The following is a 19,188-nucleotide window of genomic DNA, read 5'->3' as shown; positions in this document are numbered from 1 at the left end:
ATCAGATATATAAGAACATACATGCACCTTATAAGAGACTAGTGAATAGTTTCTTACAAGTGTCATATATGGTTCTTAGATATCTTATATAGTTCTTATATAGTTCGTGTATAATTCTTTTATGTTCTTATATATCTTGTATGATTGATATGTGTTTATTGGACACAAGAAATTTCTCATACAAATGACTTTTTTCACTAGGATTCTAAGTCCCCCCTAAAATACTGTATTGTCGCCGTCGGGATAATAATCCGATCAAAGAACTACCGCTGTCTGCAGTGGGTGTTTTGCGAATGGGTCTGATTTCAGTGTCAGTTTTCGAAATAACCATTTTGTTTCCTCGGGTGCCTGAGCGCAAATTTATAACGACAAGGACATCCGCAGTTTCGTTTACTGACCCTGAGGTTTCAGTTCAAAAATAAAAGTGTTTAAAACAGACTTGTTGATACATTGAAACAAAAAACTATGTCGGTGCCCAAATGTTGTCGCTTGTCTGATGAGGAACACTGTTTCTCGACTGTGATTTGAACTTGAGATATAAATTTGTAAGCAGGATTCGAATTTCTGTAGTATTTATGAAGAAATCATACTACGGTTTTGTTCGTAGTAAAAGCTAAGATAGTTACAATAGTTCTTTTGTAATAACCCTTAGTGCTTGAGTTACCCCTTAGTACAAAATTAGAGGATTATCGAAGGAAATAAAATTGCAGTCTGGCAATGTAAACGCGTATTTGAAGCCTGTGACCAATAATTTTCTGCTATATTAGCCCCTTATTAACTAATTAATGCCCTCAATGTAAACTAAGCGTAAAACCCAGCAAATAAACTGCATGTATTTTCTGTTGACGTATACAATCTATTAAAAAGGCCCCTAACTACCATTACTCGCACAAATCGCCATATATGGCTTTCACTCTCTATTCTCAAACTGAACGCGTGAATTTGCCATAAAATTAGACCCACGCCTTTTTAATCGATTTTCAATCTGGAAGAATTGGCGGCCCACCTAAGCTGAAATATACGAGCCTGAGGCACACTAAATGCTTTTTTCTTTATTTCCTTGGCTCTACATTCTAACTAGTTTTGTTGACATGGAGGTGCCTCCAGGGAGAAGTCTTGCTTCTCAAGAAGAACTGTGCGGGTTCACGAGGCCACAGAGCGATCGTCTCCAGGGAGTCTACTGGGAGTCAGGGAAGAGTGGAGATGGTTCTACGCCAAACATGTGGCCCTATTTCCTGGAAAAAGAAACGTGCGTTTAGCAGTACCGTTTTCGGGCTTTTAGGTTGCTACTGAGGCTCGTTTATTCAATTTAGTCTGGTTATACCTTCCCAAGCTCTTTCAGCGATACTGCACTGCGAAGCAGTTGCAATATCAGCCATATCAGTGCTCCGAGCACAACCTAAAGAAGTGCACAGCAAGCAAACTATAAAAAAAGCAAGATTGTTCAGCAAGCGAAAGTATGCAAGCCAGCTGGTTAGTATAAATCGTAATCTAAATCCTGAGACATGGAAAAATAAAAGATTATTCGAACAATTCAATCCCCATGCCACAACATTTATTCTTTCTTCTCGCCCAAAAGTTCTCCGTATTATATCTCCCTGCACAAGATTGGCCAAAAATGGTTTCTTCTATAGTAAGCAGGGCGGAAGCTGCTTTAGTCAGTTCCACTATGGTGCCTAAAGCGCATTTTGCTCCAGTGTGCTTAGCATCCTACACCTTCTATAAAGAAAAAGTGGTCCCGCAGTGGGAATAAATTACGTAGCAAGGGCAGGCGTGTGATGCTATCGGATGTCGCGATCCCGGAGGTTGGTCTTAAATGTTTCGTCAAAACGTACAAGAGTACGCGAAAGTCACTGTCGCCGCAGCGTCCCGACACATCACATGTAACGACAACTAGATTTTGAAAGGGGGCCGACGTGGGTCCCACGTAGGTTTTGCAAGTCGGGCCCCACTGGGGCCCACGTGGACAGTCCATCTGGGCTGCCTCGGGGGGCCCTCAGGGGGCATACTTGGACTGCCCAGGTTGGCTCCCTTCGTGGGACCCACAGTGGGTCGTTCTACAGTGGCAGCCCACATGGGCCGACGAGGCCTGTGGGCCTCGTGGGGCCATGTTGGCTGCCGCTGCCTCCTGTGGGCCCCACGAGGCCTGTGGGCCTCGTGGGGTCCACAAGAGGCTTAGGTGCACAGCCCACAAAGGTTTCCCTCATGGGACCCGCATTGGGCCTACGTGGGCAGCAAACATGAGGTCCCTCAAGGAGCATCTATCTGTTCGGAGTAATTTCATCATTCTCTTAAGATGCGGGGTATTGCAACTCATCCTAATTTGAGCATGCCTCACTTTCCTCTTGGGCCTACTGAGAAGGTATCATCATTTTAATCATTACGTAAATTTCTATACTTTGAAAAATGTATAGAACGTCGCGAGCAATACAACCGAAAATTGGGCATTTCAAGTCTGCACTCCAAGAAATGCCTGCGCGTCTACTTACCCGCAAAACACTCGAAAGGCCTATCTCTGTGATCTACGAAAGCCGCTCAGCGTATGATGACGCGGAAGATCTGTTTAAACTTCAGAATTAAGTCTGCGCTGTGGCATTAGGCACTGCAAGTGGCGTGCTGTGGCATTGCGCAATGCCACAGCGCAGACTTCATTTTTAAGTCTAAACGGATGTTCTGTCTCATCAATCGCCGAGCTGATTTTGTAGATCTCAGAGATGGGCTCTTCGAGTGCTTTGCGGGTAAGTGGACGCGAAGGCACTTCTTAGAGTGTAGAAAATGAAACAAAGCTCTGCGTATTTTAATTTTTTTTCTCTTTTTTCGTTACTCAGGTGATTGAGATTCATAACCAGTTTGAGTCTGCTACAGGAACCACATTTGAGAACAGATAACGGCATTTCAATAAGCATGTTTAGAATTCAATTTCAAGCTCAATATACTTAGTAAACTATCCCACCCAACCTTAGGGGCAAACTGGTGATCCACGGTCTTCGAACAGGTTTTCCGCGTGTTAAATCGCCTGTCATTATTTCTACCGCGAGGTGGCGAAGAGTATTCGGCCACGCGAGCGTCGCTCCGTCACTGATAAAAGGCCGGCGCAGAAGTATGCACGGGGTCTTCCATAAGCGGCGGAGCGCCGCTCACGTGACCGTTTGCGCTTCGCCACCTCGCAGTGGAAATCTCGGGAGACAATTTAACATGCGGGTAACCTGGTCTAAGTTTGTGGATCGCTAGGTCGCCAACAATCTAAAATGGCTTTCTCTAGATACACGCCGAATAGTAAGTTAGGAATAAAGCTTTGAAAACCCAACATTTTGCTCTCACGCCTTTTATTAAAATCCTCGGTAATTTAGCATCAAATTAAACCGATTCTCTATGTTAAATTTCCAGAACGCGCACAAAATAATCTTAGTATATGAGCGGAAATTTGTGTAATTTTGGAAATCGCACATAAAGTTCCAGTTGAGCATGCCCACACGTTACCCTCGTGGAGCCCACCTCTTGCTAACTCTGCCCCTTCATAGCCGAGGCTGGACTCGCGGGGCATTGTTTGTTTGTTCGTTTGTTTGTTTGTTTCTTTGTTTGTTTATTTTGAGTGCCCAAAAACAGCCAAAGCCTATACATTGGTGCACTTGTTAGTAACATTTCAGATACCATATAAACGCAAACAGCCTGCCCAGTTGTGCATTCCCACGCGGTGCTCTCCTGGAGCCGACCTCAGTGCTACCTCTGTCCCTGCAGGGCCGAGGTAGGACCGACGGGGCCATTGCGCGGGTAGCTTAAGTTAGACACGCGTAGCCAAAGTGGGATCCACGGGAGTACCGCGCCGAAAGCCCATGTCGCATGCCCTCGCTTTGCCCAAAACTATCTGGTGTGTCTCTTCTCTTTTAGTCCTTTTGCGCTGTGTATTTGTCATTATGTATGCCCAAAACTACGCTAACTTTGCCCTCGCATAACAAAGGCGAATCCGCGGCAGTATTGCACAGGAAGTTCGAATTGGGCATCAACTTGGGGTCCGCGGGGCCCCAAGTTGATGTATGGGGTATTGCAGGGGCTGCCGAAGCCCACTTTTCCCACGTGAGGCCAACGTAGGCCCCACTTAATGTGGTATCTGGGATGATCGCTAAAGTTTCGTGAAAAGTCAAACTGGAGGGCAACCTGCAACAGAGCAGCGACATCACAGTTCAACGGATGAAATCGGAGAACCGAACGGCACCCCTGTGGTCATAACATCTCAGTAACAAAGAGGTCCCAAAGGTTTTGCCACCGATACCGCATGGCCAAACGGAATATGATAGAGAACATCTTTTGCGTTGGCTCAGCAGACTAAAAACTACAATTATTGGGTCTCCGAACGCATCACGTGTTAGTAAACATGCAGGAGCTCCTTGACATACCATATGTAAAAAGGGAGGATTGTATAAGAATACGTACGTCTTTATTTGTCGCTACTGCGCGCCATCCTGGGTGATGGGAAACCACTGCGTACACGTATCCCAGACAGCTTCACACATTGCGTATTTCACATCTGCGTTGTTCAGGTCTGCTAAAAAAAGACACCCCCAAAAAGAAAATCCAACATATTAATGCTAAAGGCCCTCTTGACACTTCAGTCGCTGCCAAAGTAATGTCCTCAAAAAAACACGTTAGAATCAAATCACCAAAGTAGTCATGCTGATAGGAACATCTTGCGATACCAACCTCTTGAAGCATATGTCTGGTAGTCGACGTTTCACTGCAAGAGCTAGCTTCCTCGGAGAATGATAGATGCAGCTTAATAAGCAAGTACTGTACTAAACCTTCCTGCGAAGTATCCGCTGCAGCCTTCTGACTTCTCATGAACCACTATACAAATATTTTGGGGGTAATAAACTTAGGCTCTCTCTTGACGTGACGTGCAGTAAACTATGAACATTTATGCCTATATTCGTAGAGAATTAGATTTTGTGAGCTAAGCTTGCTCTCTAACGCCGCGAATTAATTTTCTCAAATTACACAGACACACGCACACACTTTAAAACGTGTATATAAGAATGTTCGGATAAGTATTTTTTATTCATCTTAATACCAGGAAGGCCACCACTGTGACGTCCTGTTGAAATCGTTGTTGCTGAACGCTCTTTGGCAGCTGCAAACACAAGGTGGATACACCATGACTCTTACTCCGTTTTAATCTAAGTGCGGCCGCAGCCGATGCTACAATTTGATTCAGCCCATCACGCAGCGCCAAAAGTGCATCTTCACGGTCCTTGCTGTCTTCATGTTTTTTTGGATATCGGGCGAAAGCAGTCACACACACACACATAAAAGCCCAAGATCTCAACGCAATCACCCCGCGTGATTGATTTAGTCGTTCATAGCAAACACACAAAGACAGTGAGCGCCGCCAAGATGCACTTTTGGTGCGGCCTGATTGGCTCCACGAAATCAACCCAAATCAAATCTTCGTTTTCAAAAAAACTGGAGGGACCACCAGACAGAATGCTGTTAAGAAACCGGTTGACTGGGTCTGGGATACGGTTCGTTGCGCCGTCTGCAGTCGGACTGAAAGTAAAACGGTGTGCGAAGGGGTCCAAAACATGGCGGTTTCGGAACGCAACCGCGTATTCAGAACCCGCCTAACTCCCACCTGAGAATAGACACACACCTTTCCTTCCACGGCGCCTCTATAGAGCGGAGGGATGAGAGAGAGAGAGAGAGAGAAAGAGAGTGCCAGACTATATCAAACTATATCATGCCATTTGTATGCAGCTGGTCGAGTCGCCGTCTAGTTTTGTGCGAGAAGGCATTCTCCACGGTACGTTCTATCAGTCGCGATTGGTTGAACTCGCTCTTGAACACCGATGTCTACCAGCGCCTTTTGACCCGGCGATTGGCGAACGTGTATGCTCTCTGAAGTTCCTGAGTGTAGATTTCACTGGCTTGCACTTGCCGCACCCATCCTTGGTCTTCACTCGGTTGAGTTCGCAAGTGTCCATGCAGTCAGAATGGCAAAAGAAACGAACGATCTTTCATCACTGACACTTGACGACCGTTCGAGCGTGGTTCTTGCGGTCTTTCGTCGGCTAAACTGATGAAAAAGTCAAAGACAAGTATTGCGAGTACGTTGATATCCAGTATAGTTGCAGGAACTCCCGAGAGTGTACGGTAATTTCCTTTGCCGCTTCGTTCTTGACAAATACCCCTTGCTATATAAGCGCGTTATCTCCTACTGCGATTTAATACCGGCTGTCTAGACAAAAACGTGTCAACAGAAAACCAACTCTGCGCAATGTTGTGACGCCAACAAATGCACAGTAGCATTAATCTGGCGATAGCGCAGAGTTTTAAGTAAGGGTCCGTGTTTAATCGAAATCGGGGCAAACCGAAAACCCCTAATTAAGAGCTGCCCTTGTATTTGAAAAAAGATCCCCAAGCTTCAGAGAGAGAACATATCTATCTATAACTTTTTTTTTTTGTGTTGACACGCGACACTGCCCCCATTTAACGGTTCGCTAAGCTGCTTCCCTTCTTCGGAAACCACATCTCTTATTTCATTATTTTTTTTCTTATCTTTGCGGGGAAGTTTTCCAAGTATTCAGACACGACTACATTTACTAGCAGTTAGGGAATCTAATTCCATTGTGCTCCTTTCTCTAACATGTGCACATATACACACAGATTTCTAGTTTGATACCAAAAGCTGACAGGGAAATACACTGAATCTGTCTGAAGAAATAAACTCCGAAAATAAAAGTACATTCATAATTTCGAAGGAAAAAACCACAAAAACACAAGAACCTAATCATAAATTAACTTTACTTTTTTGGTTGTAAGAAGAAGCGCCACGTATAACCACAGAATGTTAACTGCGTTGGTAACTTAACCGATACCGCCTCTGCATCACCGTTCCAAACGGTGTTGGTTCAGAATATACGTTACTGGATGAGTACAGAAAGACTTTTTATTACGCAGACAAGTTCTAAATTAGTTGATCAAATTTTTATAATAAATTTGTGCCTAAGATTGACTATTTTGGAAGGAACAAAATAACTTGTTTTTGTAGCATTTATGAATAAAATGTTGGCGGCGCTGCAAGCATGCCCTTCGAAAAGCCACGTACAACCTTTGCACATGGGTTCTGAGGGGTTGCGGCTGCTTAGAAACAAACATATCATCAGAGTATATCCCAAAGCTTGTTTCACTATTAACATTTGTAACATAAATGCTATAAAAGTTACATAGAAGGGTATACTTTCTTGTAATAGGCTACCAAAAATAGATTTGAGTTTGAATTCATAACCATCAATCATTACATGTCGATGGTGACATTCAAGATGGAATTATAAGGAACAAAACAGTTCCCACAAAGGCCGTATCGTTTTAGTTTTTACAACCAATAAGTACCGTTAGTGTAGCCAGAGGCTTTGAAGTTGTCCACAAACACACCTTATTTGCACGAGTTTCTCTTGAATGATTTAAAATAAATTACTTCGAGCGTATGGTGCTGCATTATTACGATAACCGTCTCTGAAATTCGGGTCGAAAAGCATTGGTCCAGCACCACTTTTCAGGAAATATCGTTAAATATTGAGACGTTTAAAACAACGTCTGAAAATTATGATATCAACAAAACCGACCTGTAAAAGAAAGAACAAACAGACGATCTTGTTGCTGCTGTATGTAGTGGGAGAACAGGTCATGGAAGCCTATGACACATTTAACGTGAAAGGAGGGACAACCTAACCGGCCGTCATTCAAATGTTTCAAATGTACTGCTCTCCCAAGAAGAACATATCTTTTCAGCGTTAAACGGGTTCAATCCCCGCCCCTGCCTGTTTCGATCTGGATGAGCATCGTACCGGCGTGCGGTCGTGTATCACTACTGCGTGATGCACGTTAAAGGCCCCAGGTTAGCGGTCCTACCACACTGGCTAAATTGCTCATCTACAGCTGAGACACCAGACGCCCACTAAGGCAGACTAACTTCCGGCTGTATAAACATACACACAATAATTTGCTTTGCTTCAGCGTTGCATATTCAGAGGCTGAGCCAAATGGAAGGTATTAAGTTTTAGCAACTCTACCGAGACGTATTGTTGAAGTCCAAGACCTGCGAATGTAGTAGTTGACCAACTCGGTGATCAGAGACGGGGTCGTGCACCCAAGTGCAAACAGGAAACTACTGCGAAGGCTCTTGCGATAACGGGGTTATCGCTTACAAGAGCAGCGGAAATGTTCAAAAACGGGCGAACTAGCAACAAACCGAAGCAAAGTTGTTCCCCGTTTTTTCCCCGTTCCACCCGTTTTCTTTGTGAATAAAATGAAAAATGGCGCCTTTAATTTCTCTTCCCGAAGTTTTGTTATTTTGTTATTATTTTGACGTTAATGTTATGGAGGCGCTGAACGACGTATAACGTGAACGAAATAAAAGTATTACATTAGAAAAGCGCCAAAGAAATTTGAGAAAAGGATAGAATTGCGCAAAACTATGCTCTACTGTCAACTGAAGTTTTATTCGGAAAATACGAGCATATACACTCTCCCAAGCGAACCATTCGCTCACAATCCAACTTCTCGCGAGATTAATTCATTTTTTGTTTATAAAAGAATTTAAGATGTGCTGATACATAATTTTTCGCCATTCATCCTGATTTCAAAACCCTCGAAGGTTTCTTTTTTTTTTTGTTTTTGTTTTATGCCTTCCCAAAAAATTGTGCCCATCTGCCTATCTTCTCTTGAGCTAGACGAACGCAAATATTGGAAAGGAATAAAACAAAACCGGATCGACAAAACTTCGAGGCTCTTAAGATCAGCGTGAAGGGCTATAAAGCATGTATCAGCATATTGTCTCCCCTTTTATCCCATAAGAAATATGAATTCAACTTGCGAGTCGTTTGAATGTGAGCGCATGCTCCGCATGGGGATTTTTATATGTAAATTTTTTAAATAAAAATTCACTTGACAGTAGCGTATCATTTCGACAAATTCTTCCAGTTGTCCTTTATTTTTTTTTCGCGCTTTTCGAATCTAAGGATTTGCCCAACTGCAGTTTTATTTATCGTAGCATTACATTGATAGAAGTATCCTTATCTATGGTCTACGAATAAAAAAATATATATTTTAATATCCGCGCAAAAGCAGGTAGCACGCCTAAGAAACGCCTAACTTTGCATAAGCTTGGCAATTCAAGGGCGTAACACGAGTTTTATACGATTTCACTCCAAGGCGTTAGTCAGCGTCAAAGTACATATTTTGATGTGCTTCAATCGCTTTTTTCTCGTTCGCCACATAATTGCCAAAATGCCAGAGTTTAGCCAAAGATGCCACGTACAAGCCTAAAAACCAGCACTGAAGCCTAAATTTGGCGCATGGAGAAAGGAATCTTCCGGGGGTGACATGACGCCCTCAGAGGTGAAGCCACAAGTGGGGAGCGTTACTCCCCCAACGATGGCCAGAACCACAGCTGTTTTGGTCATTGTTGCGGACGTGACCCTCCACACTTCTGGCTTCACCTTTGATGGAGTCATTTCGCCACCAGAAGCTTCCTACCTTCATGACTGAAATAGTTACACCTTCACCTTCTAGTCCATAATACATGGAGGTAGGAAGCGTTTGGGGGCGACATGACGCCATCAGAGGTAAAGCCAGAAGTGTGGAGGGACATGTCCGCAACGATGACCAAAACAGCTGTGGTTTTGGCCATCGTTAGGGCGTGTCGCTCCACACTTCTGGCTTCACCTTTGATGGCGTCATGTCGCCACCAGAAGCTTCCTACTTTCGTGACTGAAATAGTCATACCTCCACCTTGCAACCCATAATATATGGAGGTAGGAAGCTTCTGGGGGTGACATGACACCATCAGAGATGGGCAGAAGTGTGGAAGGACACAACCCCAACGATGATTAAAACAGCTCTGGTTTTGGTCGTCGTTGGGGGCGTGTCGCTCCACACTTCTGGCTTCACCTTTGATACCGTAATGTCACATGCAGAAGCTTCCTACACCCGTGATATCGCACTTGTTTGGAAATTTAGACCCAAAGCTGCAGCATGGAATGTTTGGAAACTGAACAACAGGAAGTGAAGAATAACTCTTGTTTTGGCGATTTAGACCTAAACATTCCAGATGATGACCAAACTACCTGCAGTGAGGCTTAACTTTGGTACTTGTTCCGGAAACTGGGACCAAGGTGCTCAGACTCCGGCAAAAAAGGTCAAGTTGTGACTGCCTCGGCTTCTTCGTGTTTTTTTTTCTAGTGCTTTACGCTCCCATACTAACATCATAATTTGGCCCAACGAACTGTGCTACCTGGGAAGTCGTGTTTTTTAGTTATATGTTTTTATCTTCAGCTCAGACCAATTGATTTCTTTATACATAAACGAGTTTCTTCGCGAACTTAATATGGTACCTTTACTAAAGTATTTATGCGTGTCTATTAGAAGGTCACTTTATCATTTCTCTAATCGAAAACAAAAAACAAGTTTATTCAACACGTGTTGTTGAGGATTTGATTTACGATCTCTTCGTCTGTCACATGTTTGCTGCCTGATTCAAATTTTTATATATTGGGAGATACTACACAAGTGAATCATCTTCAAAGTTTTGAGAGCCCATTGAGTATGTATTCTGTTTCATTCATCAAGGGTTACGTATATACTACAAATGTTTGGCATCTCCCTATATAGTTGCCCCCCCCCCCCCCAATGCGAATTTAAATCACTTAAGTGAAGTAGTCACTCTTGAATAAACAGAGATTGTTTTTTTATGTTTAAATACAGCGTAGAAGGGGATCATTCGACGGCTCATGCTCACGCACGGTCAACTTCTTACGACGTCAACGTTTATTTGTAGCCCTAGATCTTCGTTATATACGACGGATTTTTTCCTGTGTGTGTGCTACCTGATACACACAAGTTATAGAAACGAATATAAATTCTACAATAAACGAACCGAAAATGTAAGGTTAGGCCCAAAAATAAAAATTTGTAGAATGTGAGTTCGCAATGGCATGACAACCTTACCAGCTCCAGAGACTATTTATGACATTAAACATCAGTTAAGAGGAAAAAATGGCATCTTACAAGAAAAAACAGAAAAAGGTATAAAAGTTGTCACGATGACTCTCCTAAATCTTGAGATACTTCAAGATAATTATCTGTCAAAATTAGCAAATCAACTTGAAACTGCATTAAACTGATAAAGATCCTTGTGAACGACACCCTTTTACTCCCTGCTGCCCATAAGTGTATTGACAAAACCTCTCGTCCCTATCTCGGCCCTAATATAAAGGAGAGAAGAGTTTGACCATTTTCCTAAAGTATAATGCGTCTTTGACCGATCAACCCTGCCCTTCTTGTAAGGGAACGTACAACGAAAGAACGTACGCTCCCCCTATAAATGTTTTGTATACGTTGAGTCCATGCACAAAACGCAAGCGACCTTTTATTTTTGTCCCTTGAACCCAGCTAACTATGAACTTTGATGCTTAACCCCAAGGTAGAGTACATCTATTACAAAGTTACGTCTCACTCAAATCTCACCAATAGCTTTTGAAATATAACCTTTCAATGTTTTTCACAGTCTATGTTTTTGGCTTCCTATGTAACCAAATTTCACTTAAGCTTCCTACGTCGACTAAGGAGTTGTTCACGTGGAAAAGGACACAGTGAAACAATCGACCGCAGAACGAGAACACAATCTACATGCTGTAGGGTTCGTCGATACGAACAAACAGCTCCCGTGTGGAACTGGATATCTACCGAACTTGCGGCAGAGGTTACGGCAAACAGACCAAATCTTTTTATCACCTACTTCATTATTAATTTAACACGACAGCTTAGCTGCATGAGAGGAGTCAGATGTTTTATTATTTATAAACACCACCAAAATCTTAGTGTTAATTTGATCTACGCGGTTTAAAGGAATAGTTATTTGTCAGTCTTAGTAGGCGCTTGAATAACCCAATGAAGGCACAAATGCTGAAATATTCTGGATACAGCAGGCATGATTCGTGATTAGATATTGAAGTTATAAGTCACAATTACATTATTTTGATTCATTTTCTTCATTCTGATATTAAAAGGTACTCTCGCTTTAAGTGGAACATCTTCTGTACCTCTCTCCGGATGTTGTGGCTTTAACAAAGGCTGAGGTTGTGCCTATACGGTCGGCGCTCTGGAGCGGAGTTAGCAATTTCAAAGCCTATCCCTCTGCCAGAAATGCTTTGAGCAAGACGCTTGTTTTTTTATGTTTTATTTCCTGAATCCGTGTTCTCACTTTCGCTTGGAGTAAGAAAGGATTGTAAAAAATATGATTAAAAATTAGCCATCTTCTTTCGATTCAACATTTTAGACTTACCGTCAATATCTCGTTCAATAGGATAACTACACCTGCTACAAGCTAATGCACACTAAAAAAAAGGGTGGAGACCTTCCGCCCCTTGTCACATATACGACACCCCAAAACTTCAGTTAGACGTATTGCGCACCGACGTTAAACCGACGCTACCAACTTTCACGAGCGGCCTGATAACCGAGTTGTGCAACTTATTAAAATAGCTAATGTAAGTGTGACTGACGATAAACAACGTAATCGGCGTTGTCGTGGCCCTACTGCAGAGCTTCAGAGTTTGTTATCTGTAGTCTTTGATGCGTACTTTAGTTGTTTAATATGTTACATCGCACCGTCAACAACCCTCTTGTAAACGTTGGCGCCGTCAGTTCGACATCAGTACGTCGAACTGAAGTCTTGTGGTGTCGTTTATATGACAAGGGGCTAAGGCTAAACCCTTTTTTTTTTTAAGTGCAGACTTACGTTTAGTCACCTAGTTGAGCCAACTATAAGAAAATAACACAACTATATAGACTGCTCACCCCTGGACCTCTTGCCGAATATGCTGCCGTTGAAAGGTGGCTTCCTGTAGGCTGCGCATGCCATGTTCATCATGACCGCCATCACCAAAAGCGTGCCAAACATAAAGAAGGCTTTCCAGGAATTCATTTTGCGGACTTCTGAGGGACAAGAAAGTACACTTCTTTAGCAGAACCACAATATTTTCTACACAATGAAACCGCGAACGGCAAAGAGTGAACTTGTGGTACTATTTCTACCGACGTAAGCAGTTTTTTTTTTTATACCATTTACTTTTGAGTGAATTCCTATCGTGGACAAATTATCTTGTTTCAGGCAGTTCATGACAACCATGGGAGACAGTCGTGATTTTTAGTTTTATGGAGGGTAAGTGTGTTAGCTTTATTTAGATAGCACTGTATAGTGGGGCAACTCAGCTTTGCCAGGACGAACGTCTTCCCATGAAGTTAGGGGTTATTCCCACTGCTTCCATGAAAAACGACTAAACAAAGTACGGCAGGTACAAGGTATTGGTTCAGGTCCTTTTTCTACTCAAGGTGCCTTTTTCCTTCTATCCACGATTACACAAAATCGTGGCGTCTATACTCGTATCGAAGACCAGAAACGATTGGTCCATTCCTAGTCATATTAAAACGTTGAACTCTAAATTCGCCTCACCTGTATTACAATTATTGTGTAACAAGGACGATGTGCTCATTTTTATAGTAGTGTAATCGCAGTAGGCACAAAGATAGGGTATCCCGTTAAACCATTTACGGTAGTTTCTACGCCAATGATTGCAGAATGGGAGCTCGACATGCCTTACTCACCTTAAAATTGTCAGGTGGTTCGATGAAATTCAGTCCGTGTGGATAAGCGCAGTACTTCCGTCAGGGTTGCAGAGCTCCAGCTCCGGCCCAGTCCTTTTATAAGCCGCGGAACGGTTCAGCGGGATCACGGGGTCCATTGATGATGAAAAAGGGAGGAGCTGTTTCACTCGGAGTGGGCGGTTCTCTTCGCGAGAATGAGCTACGCGTGTCTGGACGTCCGCCCTCGACAACACCGCCCCGGGATTCAGCGGCCACGCAATTTCGGATGCAGAAAGCGCACAGGCAGCCATGGGGGGGGGGGGGGGGGGGGGGGGGTGACACGGTAGAAGAAAAAGACAGTCTAGAAATAAAGCAAAAGAACCAATTGTTTCCTCTGCTCATTACGTCCGTGAAGGAAACAGGGTGCTCAATGTGTCCGAGCCTGTACCACATTCACCCGTGAGGATGACGGTTTGCTAAAAACTTTCAGTCGTCTAAACCAATCAACTACCGGCACCGGACCGCGTGAATGCGCTCTCTGGATACTTCAACGCGGACCATGAAAGTCACGTGGCTCAAGGCTGATGTCCGGTTGGTTCAACACTCGCTCTGTCTTCACTAGCGTTCTCCGCCAACTCGGGGAGCATGTTGACACTACACGGCTAGGGGGGAGCTTTCTGGAGCCTCCGGGGCGTCGTGGGGAAGGCAGGGACGAAAGGGCGAAGGGCTGATGCGGCCCCAACGCCTACAAAGGAGCCAGTACTCTGTGGTTCCAGCGACGAAGCACGCTGTTCCTCTCCGCCTTCGCCCCATGCCACGTCGCCACTTCTTCTGGGGCGTCGTGGGAATTCCGAAACTGATTTGTTAGTCCCGAGCACGTGCCCGAATAGGAAAGAAAATATAAGGTGCCCGCGCTAGGGGGAGCTGCCGGTCCGGGCTGTAAATAAGGCTACAATCAAATAGAGCGTTCTTGGGGAACGGCCCAACGCCGCGAGACGGAGTCGGCGTTGAACGGATGAACGCCCGAAATAAAGAAGGATCTCGATCGAATTACGGCGCGCAATTACGTGACACTTAACGCGGCGGGGGAGCGCCCAAAGTAATTTCGCCTTGTGGCACGGGACTCGCTCGGCCCCCGATAGCGGCCTTCAAGGCCGGCAGCCGCCGCAGTCCGCGCTGAAGGACGTCACGATGAATAAAGAAAAATATATTTGCTGGTCCTGTCGCACCGTATACGCGTCTAAATGCAAATATGTGACCGAGGTAGCGAAAACAAAAATTACGATGCAGGGCAACAGAATTCTGGACGACAATAAGTTGTTTGGATTTTTTCTAGTGGTCATTTCGCCAACGTAGGTGAATAAAACGTTCTGCAATAAAGCCACGTGTCCCTTTCTTGACAATCTTGTTCGAGTTGACGTCTACACGCACTTTGCAGCGACTACATAGAGAATGCTCGTGTGTTGAACCAAAGCGCCTTTTTGTTGCTATCCTTGCAAGTGGGTGATTTCCGAATCAAAACTCTACTTACCAATAAACATCCCTCATTGATCTCCTCAATATTTGGTCGACCAATGATAAAAGCCGTAGTTATCATGGGCTCCGATATTCGGGCAGTCCCAGGCAAAGGCTTTTTGTTTTTGTCAGTGAAAAATATATAACAATAGAAAGGTGGGTAGGGTAGTTGGGCGAGTTGGTAATGATTAAACAGGATTAAAATGTCCCTTTATATTTGTGATCAATTTTAAACATGCTTGATACATAACCAATGGGGGTGTATTACAAAACTGGGATCAATTAATGGGTGACGAGTGATTGTAATTTCGCATCGCTGTACAAAAGCAGGAACTGCCTGGGAAGGGAGAAACGGAACCACATTGAAAAGATGCCGCATTGTCAATCCAAGGCCATCTTGAAATCGGATTAGCGATTCGCAAAACAAGTGGCAGGTCGAAAATATTTTATTTCTTTTTCAACGAATACAGGCTGCGCATCTACCAGAGAATTCTAAAGCTGAAACGAAACTCCCACGCTTCAGTCGCAACCACGCGCCGACCGCGAGTCCCGGCGGCGTCGCACCAAACTCGATTACGGAAGCTTTCGACCGGACCTAATTAGGGTCAGACGTGACTTTCTCTGCAAGTCCACTGTTCTCCGTTTATCGGGGCCCTAACGCCAGTGTCCGTTCGGTTTGATTGCGAGGCCCTTTTTATTTTCCCAAGGGCTCTCGTTCGGAGAAAGAGGCGCTGCGCTGGTGCACCGCATTCTCTGCACAGGCACTAGCCTCCGGCCCCTCTTTGGGATGCGAACGTTGGCCTCGGTTCGCCGAGCAGGCCGAAGAGGGGCCGGACGTTAGCTCCAGATCATGGACAGTGCAGTGAAAGCTACCGACGCGATGGAACAATAAGCTTCCAGGCGTCACGCACGCCGTCTTCATCTCAGCATCTTTGATAACTCCTGTTGGACAACAAACACGGACGTCTAAGCGACCTACTATCACTCTAGCGAAATAAGCCGGAGCATTTTTAACGTTTCCTTGTTTGTCGCTCGCAATAATGCACAAAATGTTCTATTACATCTTCATAATTGTAAGTGGTTTATGAAACGTATAAATGTTTTCTTTAAGACGGTTTGAGTGTTACTTCGCAGCGACTCAATTTACGGCTTTAGCTGATAGGTAGGCCGAAGAACAATTCAAAAAGCAAAATGTGTAAACATAATAGGTTCCACCCTGCGTTTCTTAAATTGACAGTGATTATAGTGACGCACAAACAACGATTAGACTTAAACTGTGCATTCTCGGAAGCTCATGCACGCATACTGCCCTACGACGCACCCGGCACGCCTATAATTGGTCTTTTTAATGGGTTGAATTAGTGAGAAGGGTTGGCAGGAATTTAGCCACCCCATTGGTGACGACAGTCACGTTGGTAAAAAAAAAAAAGGATCCTCTATTTTTTGCCAATCACAACATGCCGATTAAAACACGCCACCAATCGATTGGTTGAACTGAATTTACAAAAATCAATGACTACTCTTCCAGGTGCCTCATGATGCAGATGCAGACAGATAACTTTGACAGTGTAAGATGAATTATACAGTGTCAATTGTGGGTCGGCATCTCGACATCATAACTGCGACGACAAAGAAAGGGGCCAGGCATCCAAAAGTGGAGTAGCCCCGTGCGGTAAACCCGGAGTTGGTATTGGTCGGTAAGCCCCCCAGCTAAAGCTGTACTGTCAACTTAGCGGTCAGCTGCGTATGGAGGGCGACTTGCGCTGATGTCCCTCGGCGTATCGCCGGTGGCGAAAGTTTACTTGTACGTGACGCTACGATGACAATTGAGTAAGCGTTTAAATTGGGTTGTCCCATTCGCAGGCGAACAAGTAGGGTGCCCAGGGTCCCATCTCTCCGCCTGGCTGGATTGACTAAGCTTCGCAGTTTGTGACAGGTTAAAAAAGACGGGTGTGTCTTTCGGTCGCTCCGCCCATTATCACGGTCCTATAGCGCCTACCGGATTGCGTTGCTTGTTCGTCGGTACAAACTGGACCGCCACACCGAACTGCGGTGCTGTTTTAGCTTCACGCAGGCCTAGGATATCTTGAAATGCAGAAAAATTGCACCGTAATTTCTACTCCGATAACTTAACTTTAAAAAGTCCATGAGTGTTTAGCGCACCGTGTTTTTCTTTGTTCATAGATTACCAATTTTTCACTTATTGTTTAAACTACGGGGGTGATCGCACAGCATCGTTTTCTTAATTGCGTTATGTAACGAAAGCTTACATCGGGTAACTGGGAGAGACATTAAGATATCTCTGCTGCGTATGAAAAGTGACAACCAACTAAAAGATTTGACCTGAACGGGAGATTCGAGGCACGGGTGCTCCGGTGACTCCTACGTAACGTAAGGAAACACAAAGAAACTCTCCTTGGTAAATGAGCCTTGAGGCCCATTCACACATGGTCGCTCCTGTGGAAAGCAAGTGCTCCTCTGTGAATGGCCCATTCACACAAAGGTGCCTTCTTACGTTTTCCTACAAGACGCCCGTGCTTCGTAGATTACGTACAAAGCTGCTTCAATCTGTTGCTACGCTTCATACAAAGCACGGATGTCGTCGTGACTCTAGAACTAAGCTGACTTATGCTTTCGTAACATAACGTACAGATAAGCAAACGGGCCGGTGTAAACTGGTCTCTAAGCGGAAAGCAGGACGGATGTCTTAATGTCGCAAAAACTACGTAAAAGTGCGCTAACAATAACGCACGCTCTACTTGATGGCTAAATGGGATTAGAGGACCGATGATTATTGGTTTCTGGTTTCCTTATGTCATAGCTTTTATAGCATTGAGCATCTTCGCGCGAAGAAATACGACGTACTCAAGAATGCCCGTGTGAGTTCGATGGAGGCGATACTGTTTGTCCGCATAGCTAGTGAAACCGTTAAACCCCACAGGAGAAAAGACGATAGACTGTCCTTTGCACTTATAACGTGAAATTCCGTGCTCGAAAAGCACAATGCCAGCTGAACCAGTTCCACGCAAGCAGTTCATTTGAATGGTGCTCGGCCGCGAGTAGCACACATCCGAGAAAAAGTCTACGGTATCAGCCAACCTCGCTCAACTCCGAGACATGTCGGAAGGGTTCCGCACTGCCGTAGACTGCAGCTCCGAATCTGTACCGCGGAGTCGCACGGGATCGCATGCAACTGACCCAAACACGGTTGTATGCGAAAAATAGAATAGTCACACTTAAAGGATACTTATTAAAGCTTTTGCAGTTCTTGTAAAGTACCAAAACATTTTTTACGAAACTTTTTTTCTGGAATACTGTGCATTAACTGCATACCTCCTGAAACAATGCAACCATATTTTTTTAAATATTTTAACCTACCTAGGCACCCTTTCAGGCATAAAGCATCCTTTTAACACGAAGGGTGACCCTTTCGTCAACATATCCAAATAAAAAAGAAGTTGGCTGGACCGTTCTAGGATTTAAAGTGGTATATTTAGTAAACGGTCAAAATATATAAAATCGTGCAAATGATCCCAAGTCCTACTCAGTTTGTGTGGACTTGATTTTCCGATTATCGTCACTGGTCTTGCCACCATCCCGAAGGTCCGGCGAACCAGCTGTTCACCTGTTTGGTCGTCCAATCCAAATTGTCCAAAAGTCGCACCTGGATTCAAACTCTTGCGGACACCGACCGACCTTAAAATGGCCATGCCTCGGGCGTCTGTCAGACGTGAGGATAGTTGGGCGGGTTCCTTAGAGTAACTGCCAAGAGTTGCTGCTATTGGTTGCGGGTGAATTCTCATTGCAGCTTGTCGTCTTCAGATATCAGGGGTCGCCGCCGTTATTGCCGCAAGTGCCTCGGGTCACTACAGAGTTTGTCCGGTTGTCGCTGAAACAGTCATATGGATGATTGTTGCAGTCGACTTGCACGGGACACGCCAAACTCCGTCGTTCAACCCTCGCCCCTAGCTCCTCGCTCCCTGTTGGTTCGATCTTCCTCTTCGTGAATGGATCCCCTTCACCTGAATTTAGTTGCAC

General features: G+C 44.5%; 1 long non-coding RNA gene across 1 annotated transcript; it reads right to left on the bottom strand.

Annotated features, from left to right (window-relative positions):
- Nucleotides 1-1,037: 1,037 nt before the first annotated feature.
- LOC8041331 lies at nt 1,038-13,754 on the bottom strand. Its single transcript, XR_003916761.3, has 4 exons — nt 13,657-13,754; nt 12,850-12,987; nt 4,432-4,543; nt 1,038-1,235 (listed from the first exon to the last, which is right to left on the bottom strand). It is a non-coding gene; the product is annotated as an uncharacterized LOC8041331 (long non-coding RNA).
- Between the last annotated feature and the right edge of the window lie 5,434 nt (nt 13,755-19,188).

Source organism: Ixodes scapularis, unplaced genomic scaffold (genome assembly GCF_016920785.2).
Source record: "Ixodes scapularis isolate PalLabHiFi unplaced genomic scaffold, ASM1692078v2 PGA_scaffold0__279_contigs__length_252992795, whole genome shotgun sequence".
NCBI lineage: Eukaryota > Metazoa > Arthropoda > Arachnida > Ixodida > Ixodidae > Ixodes > Ixodes scapularis.
The sequence above is the reverse complement of the archived record's forward strand: the minus strand, read 5'-3'. Positions and strand labels throughout refer to the sequence as shown.